We start from the raw sequence: 22,910 nt of genomic DNA, 5'->3' as shown, positions 1-22,910 counted from the left end.
GATGTGGCAGAAGGAGGCATAGGAGGCAGAATGACCAGGTGCACATCTGAACATGTTAAGTTAGAATGTCATGTAGCAAATACTCATTTTGTGTCAGGCACCCAAGGGGAACTCCAAAAAAAGACACGAAACACAATTCTTCTCCTCCATGACCTGGTTGAGAATGTACATATATGGATAAACTATTCAAAGCAGGACTTGAAAAATGCTAGATGCAATGAAACCCTAAAGAGTGAATAGCAAATTGTATCAATAAGTTGTGCCATAACAGTTGTATCACAGAGTGAAGCAAATAGCCCTGACAATATTAGTTTGGACATATGTTTGAACAAAAATAAATCCATTTATGAATATTAAAATGATATCACTTCATACAATAAGGCTTCAGAGAAAGATATTTATCCTGAATATGATTTCATGTTTGCCAAAAATGACAAATCCAAAGAATCTTTGCATCTCAGAGCAAAGGGGTTTCTAAATTCAACCAACTAACCATCAAATGTTTGATGTCCCTCTACAGATTCAGCAATATTAGCTGGGTCCAAAATTGTATTCCTTGCAATGGAACTGATCAGAGAACTCTAACAGTGTTACAACTTCATAAATTAGGCCCATCACTTAGCAGTATGCTTTTCTCAACATCATACAAGAAAAAGCAACGAGAAAACTATTTCTCAAGTCAAGTCTGTGGTATACCATTTTAACTAAGTCAGAAGGACATGTCATCTGATTGAATAATTCATTCTTTAACCCGTAGCTGATCTCAAAACTAGGATCTATTTCTTGTAGTGGTGAGCTTTAATAGGAGAAATCACAAGAAAACAGAGGGAGTAAGCACAGACTGTGACTTCTATCGATCTCCCTTTAAGTCCCAACTCAGAGACTTTCTAGCTTACAGGCAAGTCATGCAAGCTTCAACTAGATTTCTTCCCTTTCAAAATGGGAATTGCAGGGCCTTGATGATATACATTAATGTGTTTGAAAAACGCTCGGTTTTCAAGAAATGTTTGATGAATGAGGCCTCCGAGACATAGACTGAACAAAACAAATTATAAAACGAAGACAATAATATGCTAACAATACACAGCCTTTGGGGCACCGTCAAAGCTAGCTGCGCAGAAACAGAAGTGATTATGTCCCCGACCCGAGGCCGTCCCAGGTAAGTTGTCTTCCCTTCCTTCAGTAGGTGACCCAGGAATCAAGGCTGCAGCTGGGGCTTGGGGGCAAACTAGTACAATTAACTTTTTAAAAAGCTTGAGGGAGGTCATAAAGTCTTGAGTACAGGGATGCCCAGATGCCTCAGTCAGTTAAGCATCTGACTCTTGATTCTGGCTCAGGTCATGATCCCAGGTCATAGGATCAAGCCCAGCGTTGGCCTCTGTGCTGAGAGTAGAGCCTACTTAAGATTCTCTCTCCCTCCCTCCCTCTCCCTCTCTCTCCCCCTCTGCCCCTCTCCATCGCATGAGTGCTCTCTCTAAAATAATAGATTAGATAGATAGATAGAAAGAAAGAAGGAAAGAAGAAGAAAGAAAAAATTGTGAGTACACATAACAAATGGCATATTATTACTTTACAAGACAGACTATGTTCTAGGATATATATATAAATATATATATATAAATATAAATATATATATATATATCTGTCTCCAGATGTTACAATCTACATAATCAACACATAAATGCTTTAACTAAGATCATGACGCCAGTCTCTCTCTTTACAAATCCACCATTCTTTAGACTGAAGTCAAACCTTTAGTTTTCTTTCCCTTTGAAGACTGTCACTGAAGTTCCTCTTTCACTTACACACAAATGCAGGCACAGATGGGGGACATTTTGCTTTCACAAGAGGATGCCCTGTCTTGCATGCTATATCCCCAGAGGTGGCTCTGAGCCCACCTGACACCATCGGTGATGGGAATGAGACCGACCACCAACACTGAGCAACGAAATGTCCCCCTGGGAAGACCTGTACACACGAAATGAGCCTCTCTGGACAGTCTGCCCCACACAGTAGCAAATGAAGCTGATGGCTGCTGACAAAAATAACCTTAGGAAAGAGTGTTCATCTAATGTTCGTCACCAAAGCAGCAATCTGTACTGTGACAATCATGGTCGGGTCTATACACAAAAAGGCCTGCCTCTCCCCTGTCAATTCTACACGACCTAGCCATCCAGCTTCAGGGAAGAGAGTGCCTTCATCGCTTCCAGGAAGCTCATTCCAACTGGGTTCAATCCTGAGCCAGGCAGTCACAACTGGAGTCTTCCTGTTTTCAGGCCTCAGCCTCTGAAGGGGGAGCAGGGCAGTGCAGGACATGGTATGAGTGGGGTGACCTTGCGCTGGGAGAATTTTTTTCTTGCACAGTTTTCATGCTCTTCATCTCTACATATTCACCTGGGAGTGTGTGTGTGGGGGGGAGGCTTTTATGAGCTGAACTGTGTTTCCCCAAAATTTATACACTGAAGTCCTAACCCCTAGTCCCTTAGAATGTGAGACAGGACCTTGCAAGAGGTAATTAAGTTGTGATGAGGTCATTAGGGGAGGCCCTAATCCAATATGACAGGTGTCCTTACATGAAGACGAGATTAGGACACAGAGAGACACCAGGGACACACATGCACAAGAGGGACAATGATGTGAAGAGGCAGCAAAGTGACAGCCATCTTCAAACCACGGAGAGAGGAGGGAGAGCGGCCTTGGGAGAAATAGAACCTGCTGACACTTCGGTCTTAGACCTCCAGTCTCCAGTACCGGGCGAAAGTAAATTTCCGTTGTTAAGGCCAATCTGTCTGTGGTATTTGTTATGGGAGACCTAGCAAATGAATTCAGGGTGCTTCCTAAAAGTCAGGCCACTGTACGCTTTATTATGAAATTAAATCTTCCAGACAAATACATTCAATACCCTATTAACAGAAGAAAATAAAGCTGGAACCTTCCTCACATGTTCAGATGGGGACAGGCAGGTAATTCATTTAAGTAAATGTGCTTTCAAGCCAGCTTTTAAACAAGAGTTCTAATCATCAGTGGACTTTTCACTCAGCAACCCTCCTCCACCTGTTCAATATCGTTTTTACAACTCTCAGTTCAAGAGCCACTTAAGAAATAAATGATTCATGGCCACTGAAAGCATGATAATTTTCTGTGAGGCATAATGGTTGGGTTTCTACGTCCACAAGTAATAAAAAATAATGCTACCCCTTAACCCTCTTAACTTCTTTCACAGAAAAAAAGGCAAAAAGACCCCCAGAAAGACCCAGAAAGACCAAGTCTCTCCTTTGCAATACATATTTCCCCCTTGGGCTTAAAATTCTACCTTTAAAAAACAAAATTAAACTTGTCCTTTAGAAAATAAAAGCTAGTTAACAATGAACATTTCTGGTTTTATCTGAAGATGGGATGCGTTGAGTCTCGGATTTGAGAAGGACCATATTCCTTCATAAAACGCATTAACCTGCAAAGGTTTTCTGAATTTTGCAGGGCCAAAATTCCCATTTCCACACAGGCAGGCCTATCTGCAGAAAGGGGCAGACTGCTTTACCAGTCGTAACACGCCCCGGCGGTGTCACCTTGGGCCAGATGCCTCATCACACTCACCCTGTTTCCTAATCTGTAATCTACGGAAAACACACTTCTCTTACAGGGCTGTTGAGAGAATTAAATTGGATACGCAAGTAACAGCACAGTCCGTAAACACAATATTTCTCAAAAATTGGTCTACAGACTTCATGCCTCAGACACCTGGAAGCTTCATGAAATCGTGGGTCTCACTCCACACACCACCAGATGGGGATGGGGTCTGGAAATGGGCATTTTTAACAAGCATTTTAACAAGTGAATTAAGGCTCATGTCCTTGACAGGCTATGAGGCTCAATCTGGGTCTGGACAGGGGACAGAAGGGGAACCCAAGATTAGCTTCTTAGCATCCAGCTGGCATGCTGCCTGTTTTGTTCTCAGTAGGTACCCTGGTTCTGGGATCTGGGTTCCAGCCCGGGGCCCCACCATCCCTGTCTCTGATTCCAATTCACCTTCTGTCCTGCCCCACAGTGACTGTCCTAAAATACACACCTGGACATGCTGCCCCCTGCTGCAGAGCACCCAGCCTCCCCCCCCCCCCACCCCAACCCCATCTCTTCTGACGGCCTGAGTCTGCCTGCCCGGGGGCTGGTCTCTGAATTCCAGACAGCCCTGCTTGCTTCGCTCACAGTTCAGCTTAAATGTCACCATTGACATTGAGCAGTTGGCGCTCCCAACTGCCCAGTCATTCCTAATAACATAAGAATATGTTATGTCTCTGCCCAGGACCTAATACCTGCCAATATTCCCTTCTTTGTGCAGTTATCTGTTCCCACCATAATGTCAGAAGAGGTAGCTTGTTGGCCGCCATATGCCCTGCCTCTCATGGTGCCTGGCGCACAGTAGGAACTCAATAAACACATGCTGAATGGATGAACATGTTAATGAATTTCTGGCCCATACCGCTGCCAGACGTGGTGAGGTTCTCACACTGTATGTGTCAGGCTGATAGACAGAAAAGTTCCATTTTTCATCATGCAACAGGATGACTGTGGGGCAGTACTTTCTTTGTGCAAGATCTGTGGCTAAGGGGAAAGTGTTAAATACGTTTTCTGTAAACTGACCCCCTTATATTAAAGAAAGCCAGCATTTAAATCGCTCCTGTATCTTCACGGTTATTTGTGAAGTGAAGCATTTTTTTTCCTCGCACAACCAGATTTTCTATAAATTTCACAATGGATGTCCTTAAACCAGTTAGCTGTGCATACTTTTTATGAGTACCAAAACCGCCTCACTTAAATTTTCCTACTTATTGATAAAAATAAAAGTATTGTCTTTGGAACAAAATATCCCTTAACAACAAAACAGTTGGCTCCAGACAGTATTATAAATCTATTCATCTTATAACCGTTCTCAGCCCCTTTAGAAACTGTGGAACAATGGAGCCCATCCAAAGGCTCTTGTGTGCTGCTCTCCGGAAAATGGACAGGCATTCCGACCACGGAAAGTCTAGAGAAGAGGCTTTATAAAGAAGGCTATCTGAATGCATTTCTGCCCAACTTCTGAATTCTTTATTGTGTAAGGAAGAATTTCAGAGACCCACAGGTATACTAAGGATAAAAGAAAACTATGAATAGATGCCAGTTCAATTTTAGTAGTGGCCTCTCCTCACCCTTAATTCAGAAAAAATTATATTCTATACAATAGTTTCCCAGCAAAGACCCTGCCACCCATCTTTCTCACAAGGGAAAGGCGAAGTGAAAATCCGCACCTCGGAACTTTAATTGGTTATCCTGTATGTGTCTTGACGGCAATGAGTATCAAACTAACAACAAATGAGGGAGGAGGGCGCATGGCTTTGGTCTACCGAGAGTCACGGAAAGGAAAAATGGAAACGGTCGGTTGCAAGACAGGAGGCCACAGTTATGAAAGGAAAATAAGGCCCCTTATGGTCAGCCTCATGAGGAGAGAAGTACACACTTCACCTCAAATGGTTTCTTGCCTGCCTGGGGCACATGGCCACCAGGGATTTACAGCTGGGAACATAGTCCACACTGGGCAGGTACAGTGGCACTTACAGAAACCCATTCCTCTGAGCTGAAACGGAAAGCAAAAAAGGGACAAGGGAGTGTTGCCATTGTTCAATCTTTCTCCAACCTTTTTCAGACTTTCCTGTTCTTCCTTCCATAGTGGCTTGATACCTACAGCACCCAACAAGTATCATGCCCTCTGAACAGGTGGTTCTCAATGATGGCTGCAATACCTTGGGGGGGGCTTTCAAAAACCCCAAGGTCAAGGCCCCCCAGGGCACACTAATCAGAATTACTGGGGGCAGGCCCTGGGTATCATGAAGTATTACACCTCTGCAGGTAACGCTCTTATGCAGTCAGTATGGTGAACCGTTGCTCTGAAGGTAGCTAGAGAGAAAAAAGGAGAAAGATAAGGTGAGACAGATCAGATGATCTGGCCCAACAGAGGGGAAAAGGCTTCGCCAGAACACAGAAGGGGAGCATACTTAAATGAGGAAGGGAATGCAGCAGCCACAAGGTGAGGCCCCTGTGGGCTGTCAGCTCTTTAACAACAGGAAATGTGGTAAGAAGAAGAAATGCTCGCAAACTCAGGAAGATGCTTGGCAAGAAAAGACAGGTGCAAAACCAAGGCAGGACAAGTTCAGCTCTTTAAAGTTGGGAGATAGGAGAGAAAATGATACTTGCAAGGAGGCTGCAGCTGGGGGAGGAGGTGGGTGTAAACCAAGACACCAAGAATGAGGTCTGCAGACAGGAAAGGCGAGGTATGTACTTCCACTATCACGTGTCAATGATTCAACATCTTTTCATGTTGATGGTTCACCTTCAGATAAAAAGTTTGGTATTACTCTGAAACAATGAAGAACTTTAAAAAAGAGGTAACAATAGCCATATAGTCCCTAAAACATGCTCCTGAATACCTACACAAACATTCAAAATTACCAACTTATTCACTCAGCTGACCTTTAGCTCACATTGATCTTCAAGAACTTATTACTGTCTTAATGATGTTCTCGAGTCCTCAAAAGGCAAAATTCCTGGATGGCCCTATAAGCATGCAGTTTTCCCCCAATGTTACTGTAACACTCCACTCTGTTCTCTCCTCTGATTTACAAAGATTGGGTTCCCCTTGCTGGTTAGTGGGTTGCACAATCTGTGGTATATTCTGCCTAAGTAACATTGCCATAGGAGTATGCATACTCACATGCAACAAGAGTAAATTTTACACATTGATTGAAATATTCATTCACATTCATAGCTACTTAGAAGTGCCATGGAAAATCAGTGAAACCCCAGGGCCAAACAGTTACAACTTTCTGAGTACCACCATTGGAATCTGGAAATTAACACAGATATCAAATTTATGTGAAATAAATAGATATGAAAATAAATACATGTGAAAAAAAAACTAACAAGACTCACTAAGTAACTTTAGGCAAATTATATTAAGATAATGGAGAATTTTTAAAAAATCGGAACAAGTCTGAAATATCTTTGTACTAGTGTCTTACTTCCGAGCTGAGAACCCACTCGATAACACATGTTACTTTCTTCATGTCTTTATCTTTTGTCTCACTCCCCAAGATTTTGGAATGGGTGTGAGGGTTACTTAGCATGAGTCTGGGGAATGATAGCTGCCATTGTTCCCTTTGGATTCTTCTCCAACGACATCTTTTGGACCTAATAAAACCATCTTCATCTTCTGGGACCCTTGACCCCAGGAGTGGGGTTGGGCGGGGGTGGGGGCGTGGGGGGGTGGGGACTGGAGTAAATGAACATGGCTACAATCCAAGCCTAAAACAGGGAGGTGAAACCACAAACCACAAGAGAATGTAGATCTGGCAGCCATAACACATCCATACCTGGCCTTCTTCCACCAAAATTGAACAGCTAACTTGGCATTTTATCAAGTCTGATGGGAAGCTAATGATGTGAAAGAAAGACAAGTACACTCAGGGCTAAATTGCATGAAATGTGTATGTGGCAGAGGGGACAGGAGGATGGGAGCTGGAAAGAGGATGGAACAATTATTTGGAATGTAATCTCCTGGCATACACTGGGAAAAGTTCACAAACCTTTTCCCACAATTCCGAAATGCAAAATTTCCTGAAAAGAGGGTTTCTTTGTTATTTTGCTACCAAATGAATTTACTCCAACTTGAACTGGCATCAAGTTATTTGGTCATTCTATGTCCTCCTAAATGTGAACATTCATCCACTTTGTTATAGAAACTACTGTTGCCTGGATCGAATGAGACTATTACATAGCATACAGTATATAAACTGTATTACCTTTCTAAAAGCTAAATTCTGTAAAGCATTTGGCCCCAATGGGATTGCTGACCTCTACACAACTCTCCAGACCAGTGAGTTCTCTGGATTTAATCCTTTTGTAGTTTCCCCACATCGTGCAGGTATGTTCACCCGACCTCTGTCAGCTTATCAGTGATTTCAATGACATTATTTTAGTAGACAGATTCATAGGGAACAAAACTGTACAAAGCTGAAAATCAGGCATACCACGTACTCTTTAATGTAGCATACATGCTGCATTAAATACACATGCTTATCTTCTCCTTTGCCACATTTTTCACCTGATTAGTCTGAGAATTCTGATAATGAAGTATACCCACACCTGCCACTGTAGCACGGGTACGGCACGGGTAATATGAAAAATATAAACGTGATGACCTTCAAAAAGAAGGTATCAGGGGCCCCTCAGTGGCTCGCTCAGCTGGTTAAGCGTCCTACTTCAACTCAGGTCATGATCTTGTAGTTCATGGGTTCGAGCCCTGCATCGGGCTCTATACTGACAGCTCAGAGCTCGGAGCCTCCTTCAGCGTCTGTGTCTCCTTTTCTCTCTGCCCCTCCCCACTGCACGCGCGCATGCTCTGTCAAAAATAAATATTTTAAAAATTAAAAAATAAAAGTTCTTAAAAAAGATATTAAACTACATTTTTACTTGCAGAAATTAATATCCCAAATGAAATGTCCAGAGACTGGCTAAAAAGCAAATCTATAGAGACAGAAAATGAGATAGAAAAGAGCAAGGGACAGAAAGATCAGTGGTTGCCTGGGGTGACCACAAACAGGCACAAGGGATCTACTTAGAGTGATGGAGAAGCCCTAAAACTGGACTGTGATGATTGTTCCATAATTCTGTACATTTACTAAAAATCAGTGAATTGTACACTTAAAACAGGAGAGTTTTATGGCATGTAAATCATACCTCAATGAAGATGTTAAAAAACTAATATCCAAAACTTCTAAAATAACACTTTTTATGTCCCTACCTCCTCTTCTTTCCTGATGTTTCAAATTAATACCAGTTGAAACGGAGAGAGAAGAAGGTAATAAACGACCTATTCCTGATTATCAAGGGAAAAACAGAAATTTCACCCACAAATGATTAGTTTTGAATGTAGCCAGAGAATATAATTTCTTCCAGATAGTCCCTTATATTTAGCAAATAAAATCAAAATTAATTTTTAACATGTCATACATTCCTCTAATTACAGCATATATCACATTGAATAATAGTATTTTATTTGCCAGTCATCTTCAAAGAGAGTGTAGGGGCACCTGGGTGGCAAAGTCGGTTAAGTGTCCGACTCTTGATTCCGGCTCAGGTCATGATCGCACAGTTTGTGAGCTGGACCCCATGTCAGTCTACGCGAACAGCACAGAGCCGACTTGGGATTGGGATTCTCTCTCTCCTTCTCTCTCCCCTCCCCCGCTTGTTTCCCACCTCCCACCCCTGTCTCTCTCAAAATAAATAAATAAACCTAAAAGAAAATTAAAAACAACAAACAAACAGAGTATAAACTCCTGAGGGCTGGGACGATGTCATGGTTTGTCCTGTACTTTCAGGACCTTTTATTTTAGGTGCTTAACAAACAATTATATTGATTGCAAGGATTTCCTCCCAAGGACTATCTATCACATTTCCATTTGCTTGAACAATATAAAGACATGCCTTGCCTTCTAGATCAGAGTTTCTCAACTTCAGCACTATTGACATTTGGATCAGATCATTTTTCTCTGAGGAGAGCTGTTCTGTGCACTGTAGAATATATGAGGGCAACACTGGCTTCTGCCCCTACATGCCCAGAGTACTCTACCCAGCTGTGACAACCAAAAATGTCTCCAGACATTGTCAAATGTCCCACGGAGGGCAACGTCACCCATCGTTGAGAACCACAGCTCTAACTAGAAAGAGTGTAAGACATCAACAATGCCTTTTGCGTTGTCATTTTCTGAAGCTAGCAAGAACCCTGAGAAAGAAAAAGCGTATGACTAGGAAATGATAATTTTCTGACCATAGGTTTTGGCATATTATAGGGAGAAAAAAAGGAGAAAATGCTCTTTATGCTTCTTATAACTGTGGAGATGGAAAAGGCTTATTCTAATCCAAGGCTGACAGTTTTCAGGATATGCAGAGCTGTGAAGATACATAAGAGAAGGGTCCAAATCCCAAATGGCCCGTGGCTATAAAACAGCATAAAAGAAGCATGTTTATTACCAGCACCGGGCAGGTTATTATGAATTGTATCTAGGAGAACAATTTTGAAAATGCTATTGAATATTTATTAAAAGCAAAGATCTATAATATAATAACTCAGGTCCTGTACATGCCACTATTAGCAAATCACTCGGCCAGTGAGAAAGGTTAAAAACTGTGGTGACAGAAATTAAATTAAGTGTTAAGTTTAATACTTCAGTGTTTTATTTTTCTCAACAATGATAGTGTTTAGTAATCCTGTTCCAAATATTCCACCACAAGGCCTAAAAACCTGTTATCCATACTGTATGTTTTCGATGAGACTCCAAAGTTTTTAGTTTTAATTCTACGTTGGAGATACTGAGCATTTCACACTGATGTTAAAGTTCAAGCCGCACATTCTGGGCAAAGTGACTATTACATAATGAAGCGAAAGGAAAATATTCTTAACATCATCCAAATATGTTTGAATATTTATGAAGATTCATACTTTGCTTGAAAGCATCTTTAGTTTTTATTTAGAAAAACAAAGGAGTACGTTTCTATACTCAATACCAACAATTTGGGTACTATATATGACAATCCTAGTTTTCAACCACTTCTGCATTTTCAATCTGTTACATATAAGCTACGGTATACAGTTACATGTCAATTCCTAACATTTAAAAAGGCAGTATATCTTTTAAATTCTGTTTGTAAAAATGTTTATGTTTTTCTCTCTGCCTATTGGTAAATGTAACCAGGTTTAGGACTCTGAATATTAAACATGTAATTCCTAAATCCAATAAGAGAAAGAATATACACAATATGCAAAAACTCTCTATTCAATCAAGCCCTGACTGTACACATAAATATGGAATTCAAATTAGATAACTAATTTAGACATGTTCTATCATGTCAAGTATACACTAGCATAAAAATATCTGAACAAAATTCAGGAGGAGGAAAAAAATTGCTCTTTTTAGCAAATGAAAATTCCTAGTACATAACATTAAAATATATATACTCATAGATGGGGCGCCTGGGTGGCTCAGTCAGTTAAGCATCTAACTTTGGCTCAGGTCATGATCTCACAGCTTATAGGTTCAAGCCCTGCATCGGGCTCTGTGCTACAGCTCAGAGCCTGGAGTCTGCTTCAGATTCTGTGTCTCCCTCTCTCTCTGCCCCTCCCCTGCTTACACTCTGTCTCTCTCTCTCTCTCAAAAATAAATAAACACTAAAAAAAAAAAATTAAAATATATACTCAGGGAAAGATTAGTAGGAAACGTAGCTTAATCAAATCAACTCAACAGAATACTAACTCTCTGCCCTGGATTATCATATTTGCATTTGGATGAAATTGGGGACACATGAGGCATGAAATGGCCAAATTAATTTTCATTTTACTTGAGTTTCCTCACATATTATTATAAATATAAAATGCAATAAAATCATATATAAAATACCATATTACTTTGTATTATTCTCTAAATTTTCATATCCCTCTACCATAATTTCTCAATGACCCTGGACCAAGGCCACTATAATACACCAAGGGTAATGGTAATTACTAGAATTAAGATAGTTGCCTAACGTTTTTATAAAACTTTTTAAAATTTATAAATGTATGGTTATTTTTCAAAATAAACACCAATAACAAACGACCAAACCATGAAACGTCACAAAAGCATAAACCCCTTTGGATTCAACTTTTCCCACGGAAGCTAAAATGTCAAATTGGTGCCGTGAAGCTTGAAATTGAGATTTAAGGATAAGTACTGGTACCAGCATTTTGCTACTTGCTAGAAATTGCTTTCATCTGGAAATTGCCATTTAGCAAGGTTCATAGATATTTTTTGGTGAAATAAAAAAAAACACAGCATCATAAACTTTCAGTCACAAAATTCCATGTTTGCATGATTCTAACATTCCGGTTTATTAATAGCTAATATCTGATTTAATGTAGCAAAATTAGGTAAATCACAATTTTAGAATATCAGGAGCCGAAAGAGAAGCTGTAAAACTAAAATAAACCCTTTAGATTTATCCTGCATCATTCTACACTGCTCAAGTGTGAAATGCTCAAGACAAATGTTTTACTACTTAGCCTTAAATGGGTAACATAATAATAGCTGCTTTGGCCAAGATAAAGCTAGCTACATCATTTAATGTATTTGGAATATACAAGATTAATATCATGAAGAGAAAACCAACAGTTTAAACCTAATTTGACTGATTTTTGTCTCACATGCACACACACACCCACACAGAATGCTTCTCACATACAACAACCATTGCAACAACTGAAAACAAGTTTCCATTGCATCACAAGTACCAAATTTAATTACAATAATTTTGCAGTTTAAAATATTAAATTTTTTTATTTTATAACTTAGATGCTTTTTTTTTTTTTTTAACGTTTATTTGTTTTTGAGACAGGGAGAGACAGCACTAACAGGGGAGGGTCAGAGAGAGAGGGAGACACAGAATCTGAAACAGGCTCCAGGCTCTAAGCTGTCAGCACAGAGCCTGACGCGGGGCTCAAACTCACGGACCGCGAGATCATGACCTGAGCCGAAGTCCGATGCTTAAACCGACTGAGCCACCCAGGCGCCCCTCAGATGCTTTTTTTTTATGCTTTTAAGATAATGAAAGAAAAAGATGCTCATTTTGTGAAGAAAGATTTTTTTCACCCAGTCTAACTTACTTACATACATTTACATAAATAACCCGTGGCCCATCAAACACAGACTGCAAACAGTTTGCAAACACAGTTCCTACTGCTGGTGCTTTAAGTAGACTAATGAAAACAATCTCTTAAATGTTCCACCCTCTCATTTTTCTTTAGTAGCTATTCACGGAGACACAGGCAATGTGGTGGGATGGCCAGAAGCAACAATGTGAAGTCAGATGCCTCAGGTTAGGTCCTACGAGTTCTACCATTTATCAGCTGTGTTATCTCCACACCGTTGTCTGAACCCTGCATCTCAGTTGTCTCGTCTCTCTAACGGGAGTAATTCTGCCTATAGGTCAAAATCAAAGCCAAAATGGGTGACGACTAAAATATATGATCTCAACTAAAATACATGGTCATTATTTCCATCATGCCCAAATATTCTAGGTTGTCTATAATATAATGAGGCCTGTTTTTATGACAAGTGGAAATTATAGGAAACTACACTCACTAGATCTCAAATAGACCAATGAGCCAAATGATTCATTAATAACTATAAAAGGACTGGTTCAAAGGTCCAAACCCTCTAAAGATGCTATGGCCATGATCAAAGCTTAGTGTCTGCAAACTGTCAAATAATATGCCATTTCTCACTTTTCCTTCCAGCATGCTCATTCACGGATACAACGAGACACGCCTGTTGGAAGAACCAGGCACTTTATCCACTGAGAAAATGACTCTTCCGTCCTTCCCACTTTCCCAATGTGCCCTCATCCTGCTGTCAAGAAAGGAGAGAGATGAATGGAAATGAAAAATAAGAAATGGCAAATTTATCCTCTATGCAGCTTCAGATCCAGGAGCATGTTTTTTCAGGATTTCCTTTTTTCTTTACCCTTATCCCCACCCACTTTCCAGACGGTAGGCCTTAATGTTTATGGACGGGGACAGAAAGTTCTATGAGAATGCACCACCATCATCTGTGTAGATACAAGCAAGTTAAGAGGCAGACCTGCCCGTCTGCTTGCTGCCTTTTCTTTCTCTTTCATTCCTGTTGTTACCTGGCTCCCATTCCATCAGGCACCTGATTTTGCTTTGCCTCTGGCTCCTGCCACTTTGTGTCCAAGCACTTGTCAAAAACTTCTCTCACTTCATCTCACTAGCCCTTCTCCTTTTCTTCGGCCTGCCACCGTGGCCCTCATCTTTCTTTCCCACTCCACAAGTGCTCCCAGGCAGATCACTACCTCAGTAACAGTGTCAAACACACAGAAGATCTGCAAACTTACGTCTTCAGCTCGGCCTCAGTCTTGAATTCCAGAACCCCAGGCCAGTACAACGGCCCACTGAATCTCAAGCCCCAGATGTCCCTCTGGTGCCTCACATTACATAAATCCACAGATAAATCTGTCAGCTTCCCCTGCAAACTGCACCGTCCTCTGGGTTCACGATCATGACCAATGGCACCTCTGTCCACTCAATCACCCAAGCCAGAGACCTGGGAGTCATCCTCAGAGTCACCACTCCCTCCCTGCTTCTTCCCCTCTCTCCCTCTCCCCACTCTTATGGGTCTGAGTTCAGACCTCAGAACCTCACTAGGGTTCATTGAGCCAACAATTTATTTATTTATTTATTTATTTATTTATTTATTTGTTTATTTATACATACATACATACATACATACATACATACATACAGGGCTCCTCTTTCTGCCCCACGTCCCATTCATTCTCTACAGAACACCCAGAGTAATCGTTCTGCAGGAACAACCTAAAGTGCTCACACTCATCTGGACCAAATATGGCCCCCAAGACCCTCCCTGAACCAGCCCCAGCCTCTGCTCTCCACCTCCGGCCTTCTGCACTGCCCTCCATGTGGACCAGCCGTGTGGAACTACCAGCTGCTCTACAGACACATAGCCTGCCCTCTTTGGTACTTGCACTGTGCTCTCTGGTCCCTCTGCTCAGAGTGATTTCTGTCGGCCCACTCCCATCCTCAGCTGCCCGGCCTGCTCTGACTTGCCTGCCAGGCTCAGATCCACCCTACTTCCTCCAGGAAAGCCATCCCCTTAGGGTCAGGTACCCCCAACAGAGCCCAGCATCTTTTACGCACTGGTTCCAACTGCATCTTTTCCCCTCCCTTCTGCTGAGATTCTTGAGGGCAGCGTGAGGATTCTTTGTACGTTTGAGGTTTCAACATCCAACAACATGCCTGGTATCATATCAATATATGTTCGGTGAATGCATAGATGAATAAATATCACTCCAACTCCATCGGATGCAAATACTGCCATGCTGCTAGTGATTGATTGTGTGTGAATTAGAGGTTCCAGCTCTCCTTAGAAGGCGTCAGAGAAAAAAATACTAAGGCCACAGTGGTTGCAATTCCCGAATGCTGAATGCAGAGACTATAGTATTCTTGTAAGCAACTGTGTTACAGGTTGGTTTTATTCAATTAAAAAAAAAAACACATTGTGTTATGTGGTTTTATTGTCTCTGACTTATAGCATAAGCTGCCTCAACATTAAAGTTTCCAGATAGCTTCAGCATGTTTAACCATTAAAGTTTCCAGATAGCTTCAGCATGTTTAACTGTAATGGGAGTGATAGAGGAATGGGTACAGGGCCAGAGCAAGCAGAAGGGCCAGAGCAAGCACAAGTGACATTAGCAGCAATGATCGAATCACAAATGAAGTGAGACCAGATGCCCAAAGACTTACCTGATCACCCTACATCACTTAGAGAATAAACCCACAGAAAGGCTTACATATGCAACGCTGGGAACCCTCTGAAGACTGGAACGACAAATGGTAACAATACTGATTTAGTCACACCTTTGGGTACTTTTACAAAATCATCAGAAGCTGATAACTTGCAAATGAATATGTGACATGGTATGCAGAGACTGGGCCTGGGTCCTATGAAATTATAAAGAAAGGTACAAAGCTGCTGCTGATCAATTTTAAAACTTTTTTTTTTTTTTTACTTCCCTATTCCATAAAGTTCATAGGGTTTCAAGTGCTCTGTATTTTAGGCAAAGGCCCTCCAGTCAGGCCAGATTTCCCTTGTCCTTTGCAATTAAGTCTATATTTGGAAAATTGAATTTTTCATAAGCTTTTAGTCACTCACAGGTTGGAAAATTGTACAGTCCTATAAAATCAAGGAGGGGGAGTGGATGAAACACCAACACAGTATGCCAAAATGCTGTTACAACAAAAATAATAACTCAAAACCCAAGGGATATGAAGAACTTATTGAACAAACGTTGGCTCCAATGTGAAATCTAGAAAAAAAATGGAGGAAGTGGGGCTCAGAGGAAGGGTTTTGAAAATATTACAAGTTGGTTATAAAACCTGTCTTTGTACTCTGTGTTTGGACTGAAATTAGACTATAATGCAGGCACAGAAGATTGGATGCAATGTTCCAATTCTGAGACAACACACTGGAACCTTGTTAGACGTGCATTCATTTACTTTATAAACCATAGATTCATTATGAATAATGTACGACACTGCTGTAGTAATGTTCATAACTGATAATTTAAAAAACTTTTTTCTAAGTTATTTTAATTTATTTTGAGAGAGAGATAGAGAGCAAGCGGGGGAGAGGCAGAAAGAGAAGGAGAGACAGAATCCCAAGTAGGCTCCACGCTGTTAGCGCAGAGCCTGATGCAGGGCTCAAACTCACGAACTGTGAGATCATGACGTGAGCCAAAGTCAAGACTTGGATGTTTAACTGACTGCGCCTCCCAGGAACCCCCAATAACTGATACTTTTTTACTTAAACTTTTTTTTTTTAATCACCGGAGAAAAATCTCAGGTCTCTACACTTCCCCTTTCTTCAGTGAGAGTGACACAATCAAGAATATGACCCAAACATAGACAAAGTTAACATGCCTCTCTATTGTGAGGTTCAAGGCTTTACGCTTCCTATTTCACAATGCTAACATGTGATCTTCTTTTTCGAGCTTGTTGCATGAACTAAGCTTAAGCTCTTCCTCCACAAAGACAAGAGAGACGACACTATTTGTGCAGTCAATGCCAGCTGCTGGCCATGGGCAAGAAGGTGGGCAATGAGCCTTCCCACCATCCCTTCAGCTCCATCCCAGGTTCACTGTGGGGACCAAGCGAGATATACGGGATTATTTTGAGAAGCACAATATTGGACACCTCGGCAGCACAGCTGAACTATCATAAAGGCTCCAAAATTGGATGTGGGATGTGCTGTAAGGAGCCCAGGCCTCATTGGACAGCCGTGGGCTCCATTCTTGGCTCCATAGCTCACTAATGTGACCCTGGACAGGTGCCCTGACCTTTCTAGGCCTCAGTTTCCACTTTTGAAAAACAGGATAATAAAGTAACTACCACATAAGGTCACTACGAGGTTTAAAGTAAATTCTGTATGTAAAGTTCTTAGCATGGCAGCTGGCACATGGTAAGCGCTCTGTATTATCTATTCACTCCAATTCTTATCCAGAAGGCATGACCAATAAGGACTACAGATGTGGCAGATAAATCATTCTCAAAACCATCTCCCCCCATCCCCACGCCTTGTCCTTAAATTCAGCAATGCCCCAGCCTTGAGGGGTTGTTTCTGCCATGTTGAATGCAAACTGCTTGCTTATATGACCATAGACTTGTCTCATCTCATGGATGAGACATCTCTCATGGATGTATGAAACTCCAATATACATGGATGTATGAAGCAAGAGCTCTAGAAACAGAATCAGCTCCTAACTCTCCAAGCCAGAAGAGAAAATAATTCAAAATAGTAGATATGACCAGGGAGAGTAAATGATCTTCATTTGCTTTAATCCATATTGAAATTAGCGTGTATTTCCTGTACATAGATCTTCTGACAGCAAGAGAAAGCTGGTGTCAGAGAAGTTATTTGGAGATATAGAGGGGGCCACAGATAAGCCAATCAATAGTTGACACAGACAAGAAATAAAACAGAACTATGTAAATTCTAAAGAATGAGTTAAAACTAAATTATGGAACAAGCTTAAGTCACAAAAGTGGTCAAGGACAACTTTTACTACAGAATAACCCAGAAAAGAGGAGCATCTGAAATGTAAACATTGATGGGGTAAAAGGGAATATCTGTACTCTGACAAGAGGGGTTAAAATTGAAGTAGAAGATATTTCAAAGATTTCAAATCAGCAAGGGCTCTTTTTGGCACACTGTCTGTGGGATTGTGCCTAGGCGTACTGAGGCCCTCTCCTGAAAGCTCATTCCCAGAAGGTTCTGAGATATAATTGACACATAAAATTATATCAGTTCCAGGCATACACCATAATGATTTGATATACGTACATATTGCAAAATGACCACAATAGGTCTACTTGGCATCTATCATGACACAAAGTTTTCTTGTGATGAGAACTTTTTTTTAAAGTGCTATTTTTTAAAGTTTATTTATTTTGAGAGAGAGGGAGAGAATGAATCCCAAGCAGGCTCCACACTGTCAGCTTGGAGCCTGATGTGGGGGCCAATCTCACGAACTATAAGATCATGACCTGAGCTCAAATCAAGAGTCAGATGCTTAACCGACTGAGCCACCCAGGTGCCCCTGTGATGAGAACTTTTGAGATCTACTCTCTCAGCAACTTTCAAATACACATATGGTATTATTAACTGTAGTCACCATGCTGTACAGTTTTCACTTTAAAAAAGAAAGCCAACTTAGAACATCTGCCTTGAAGTACTTTCAGTGGCAGAATACATTAGCTAAGAGGTTATAGCAGTCTGTTGCTCATGTGCCTTATATGGCAATTAGATTTTAATATTTAGAAAAGAGAATATTTACCAAGAGCTAGAACACTATGTAGTATCTGGATGATAACCTAAGAAAGCCACATGCGTGTACACACACACACACACACACACACACACACACACACACTCACAAAGTGGCCTCTCAATCATTTCCAACCTCTGAAGTCAGGTGAATTCAACAGGCTCTGGAGTAGACTTTTAACAAAGTACTGCTCACAAAGGACCCCCTGAAACTACTTCCAGTGACACTAGTATTAAGGCCTAGAAGAAGCATGCTTATCTGATGTAACATAAATAATTTCCATTTCTGAATATATAGTAAAATGTGCGGCAAAGTACAATCCTCTCCCTGCCTCCCCCACCTCTGCCACCCACGGTCTCTCTGCCCCATGGCTGTTCCTCAGCTGGGAATGCATTCATGCTCAGGTATGGTGCTCTTTGTGGATACATGACAGCTGCTTGTGGTGGTTTACCAGGCTAAGTGGATCCCTGTAGCCACATCTGCAGGCAGGAAACAAAACAGAGAGCACCTTCCTCCAGCATGAACTGTAACATTACACCATCCCCCCACCCCCTTGATTCTCTGAATATATGAATGAGGAAGGAAAAAGCAATGGAATCCACTTGAAAGTAGAGGAGAAAACATACTTCACCTGCTGGCACATCTACCTTGTGCTAGGCTAAGCAAGTTATTTAACAATAATTATGGTCATAATAATAGCTCCCAGTCTTGGAGAACTATGTTGTGAGTGCTGTTAAGCACTTTTGCATACTTTAATGCTTAACGTGAACTTCCTCATCTGTAAACTGAAGATAATAATGCCCCTATTTTATTATTATGAGGATTGAAGGAGGAAAGATGCCTCACTTTGCAAGTTGGGGCAGCAGGGTCAAAAAGGACATGATTTGAAGGAAACAGACCCGTGGGTTAAAATCCCAACTCTGATTTGATCTCGCTGAGCTTTAGTTTCCTCATCTCCCAGGTGGAGAGGAAACCAACCACCTCAGTGAGGAATTGAGGGAGACGATAAATGCAGCTGGTCTGCATCACTAGAAGGTGTTTAATAAATGTTTATACCCTCTCTCCTGTTATACGTGTGACCTGCTTCTGGTAACCTCCATCAGTAGCCATTCAATGTCCCCAGTACCCAATGATGCATTTCCTTTCAGAGCAATGATAATTTTATCAGTTTAATATGCCAACATTATGGACTTATTCAATCCTGCTCATAAGAGGAGATAAAGACACTGAGACACAGAGTTTAGGTAACTTGCTCAGATTCAAACACATGTTCCAAAAGCCAGCAGCTCAGCTGCCTAGTGTACCCTCCTAACTATAATCCAATAGTGTCGATGGGGGAGAGTCAATTTGACATTCCATGCTTGGATGTATTCTATTCTAGACATAAGCAATGGATGCTGTCACAAACCACAACGTGATGACTAGCTTTCTAACTTTTGAAATCACATTTTTGTATTTTCCTAGAATTCTTTAAAAACCTATGATGTTTTTAAATGAAGTGCCTAAAAGTAGCTCATCTTGTTCTATGTGTTGGAATACCATAAATAAATGCACTTCTCTTTCTAAAGATTACCTAAATAAATCTTACATGAAAACACACTCCTGAGTTTTGGTTTAAACATTTATTACAAGTCCAAATTATACATATATATACATATATGTATAAATATATACATGACTAATGAGTATGACACCAAATAGTCTGAAAATTCTCCTTGTTTATAATGTTCAGTCTTAACAGTCATAGCAGTACCATATGTATTTCAAAGTATTCCTTTTACAAATTTCATCAACTCAAATATTAAACATCAGTGATCATAATCTATTGCTTTGCTTAAAAGGAATCGCTAGGGGACAGATGAAAAAGAAAGGTTATAGAATTCTATCCTTCAAAGTAGGACAGGGCAGCTACCTATAAATTATGCTCTTTATTTATTAAGATAATTAAGCCCATCAGTACACTTAACTTTCAGACTCAACAAATGTCTGGGACGAACAATTTCCACTTTTTCTAAAACAAAGGGGATGTGTTCAGAAAGGGTCTTCTGCAAGCTCTCTGCACAATGCATGCTATTTTAAAACATGATTTATGTGTCTAATTCCTGAAGCTGCCTTGAAAAATATACTGGGTTTTTCCTCTCATGCTACCTATTAGGAGAAGACACTCCAATTTGAAGAGTGCACTGTTTCAGACTACAGGACGCTCTATCATGTCAGCATTTTCATTAAATACTGTTCAAGCTGGACCTTAAACAAATGGAATGGAGAGCCACAGCTGCAGCCACTGCAGACACAGGTATCCCGCCGGGAGGCTTATATAAGAGGCGCAGGACAGTCAGGGTGAAACCCAAGTGTCATCATCTGAATCCTATTTCTTTGAGACTTGCCCACATTCTTCAAGTGAATGAAATCACATACAATGAACGGATTTCTCATTTTATTTGCCTTATGGCACGAAACGCTCTATTGACTTAAAGTAGCTTTTTCCCTAAAGGACTGGGCTCCGATTTAGGGAAACGTTGGCAACTTCTGCCTAGGGGAAGAGTAAAGTGGGATGCGCGGGAAGCCCGAAGGGCTGGGAAGGAATGGCTTAGCTCCCATCCCCAAAGACCTATCTCATCCAGGAATATTACAGAAGTCACTCTCCGGAGGACTTAGGATAGAGGTAACAAGACCCTACCCGCACAGCCCCCACCCCCAAACATATAGTCTAGGAGCTCGGAATGTGCAATCAGCAGCAGGCGAAATGCCCTCGGAGCACCTGTCCTCTCACAGCACATTTCCAAGTGGCACATTAATCAGAGGCTGCAGCCAGCCCGCCCTGGACTGCCTCTCCCCGCGTGCAGCGTCCGTTTCTTCGCACCCTGAACTCGCCGAGATGTAGCCCTGCTACTAACAAGAGGGGCCACCCCAAGCTTCCCACAAGAAGATAATAAAAACGCACCTCCCCTTCCCAGGCTCCCTCCAACTTCAGAAACTACAGTCAACTTACTGGGACGCAGGAGACAGGGAGCCTTCCAGGGGGACCGAGCTGCGCAGCGCGCAACCCCGCTGGCCTCTCACTGCCCGGGCGACAGCGGCGGGTGCAAAGATAGGCGCTGTCGCTCTGCACCAGCCGCCTAGCTCCGCCGTGCCCGGGGTCGGGCACTCGCCAGGGCGCACCGTCCGGCGGCGGCGGCAACGGCGACCGAGGATGCACCCGGCCGCGCGGACCCGAGAGCTGCAGATGCCACCGACCCCAAAGTGCGGCGCTCCGAGCCCCTGGTGCGTGTCGCCGGCTCCAAGGGAATGGCGACTCAACAAGGAACGCGGCAAGGGAAGAGCCGAGGCGCTGTTGCCCGCAGAACCGCTAGCCCGCTCGCAGGCGGTCGGTCACATCGCGGGTGCGCCCGCGGGGGACCTAGCGGGCGTGCACCGCAGTCCGCACTCGCCGCCGCGCCGCGGGGAATGACAAGCGCCGAGGCGGAGCAGCCGTGCGGGGCGCGGGGCGCGAGTGCGCATGATCCCGGCCCGCTGCGGCACGTCACGGGGGAGGGAGGGGCGGGGAGGGGGCGAGCTGGGCGGGGCCGGGGTGGGGGCCCCCGGGGCGGACCCGGGCATAGCGCCCTGCTCCCTCGCGGGAAGGTACAGGAAGTCTCCCGCCTCGGGGTTTGTAAACCTGAAGCTGTGTGGTTGAACTTGTCTCCAGAGTCCATTGTCCCTTAAAAACCACTGTTTACTCTAAGCGGTCCTTAGGGCGCTGGGCAAGGCCAGAAAAGCCAGTTTAACTCAGGTTATAGCCTAATCATAAAGGACTGCCATTTAGGGTAAATTGGTCCTCTACCTGGCTGTGCCTTAAAATAACTTGGGAAGCTTGTAAGAGCTCTTTGCCCAGACCGCACCCCCAGAAACCAGATTAAGTACAGGAGAAATCCTTGGGCGCAGGTATCAGTAGGTTGTAAAGCTTTCCAGATGATACCGAGGTACAGCAGAGGTTTTCAAGCCTTTAATGTGTGTCAGAATCTTTTTTCTTCTTCTGAGGATTTTGTTAAAATGCAGGTTTCTGATTCAGTAGGCCTGGGCGCTAAGGGAAGATTCTTCATTTCTAACAAGTTCCCAGATGATGCCAGTGCTGCAGGATCAGACCATCTTCTCTTTGCCACTCAAACCACAGTGTAGAATTTTGGAGCAGAGCTTCTGAAACGTTGGGCTGTGTGAGAATCACCAGAGTAGTTTTTGTTTTGTTGGGTTTTTTTTTTTTTTGGGGGGGGGGGTTTGCTTTTTAATGCAGTGCATGTTCCCAGGCCCTATTCATGTGGTACAACGTCTGGGGCTCTGCTAATTACAACGGTAAGGAGCACTCAGATAAGTCTGATAATGGGGGTTGTTTGGACCAAACTTCACAATGTTGGACCAGCAACCTGGAGTTGAGCATACACTTTTGC

General features: G+C 42.3%; 1 protein-coding gene across 2 annotated transcripts in view; it reads right to left on the bottom strand.

Annotated features, from left to right (window-relative positions):
- PAG1 (phosphoprotein membrane anchor with glycosphingolipid microdomains 1) overlaps window positions 1–21,616 on the bottom strand; it is a 141,448-nt gene extending 119,832 nt beyond the window's left edge. For both annotated transcript variants that reach the window (XM_027064327.2, XM_053208098.1), the window contains exon 1: window positions 21,479–21,616. The gene's annotated coding sequence lies outside the window, so the exon portion shown is untranslated. The remainder of the gene's footprint in view (window positions 1–21,478) is intronic.
- Between the last annotated feature and the right edge of the window lie 1,294 nt (window positions 21,617–22,910).

Source organism: Acinonyx jubatus, chromosome F2 (genome assembly GCF_027475565.1).
Source record: "Acinonyx jubatus isolate Ajub_Pintada_27869175 chromosome F2, VMU_Ajub_asm_v1.0, whole genome shotgun sequence".
Lineage (NCBI taxonomy): Eukaryota > Metazoa > Chordata > Mammalia > Carnivora > Felidae > Acinonyx > Acinonyx jubatus.
Note: the sequence above shows the minus strand (reverse complement) of the source record. Positions and strands in the feature narration are given on the sequence as shown.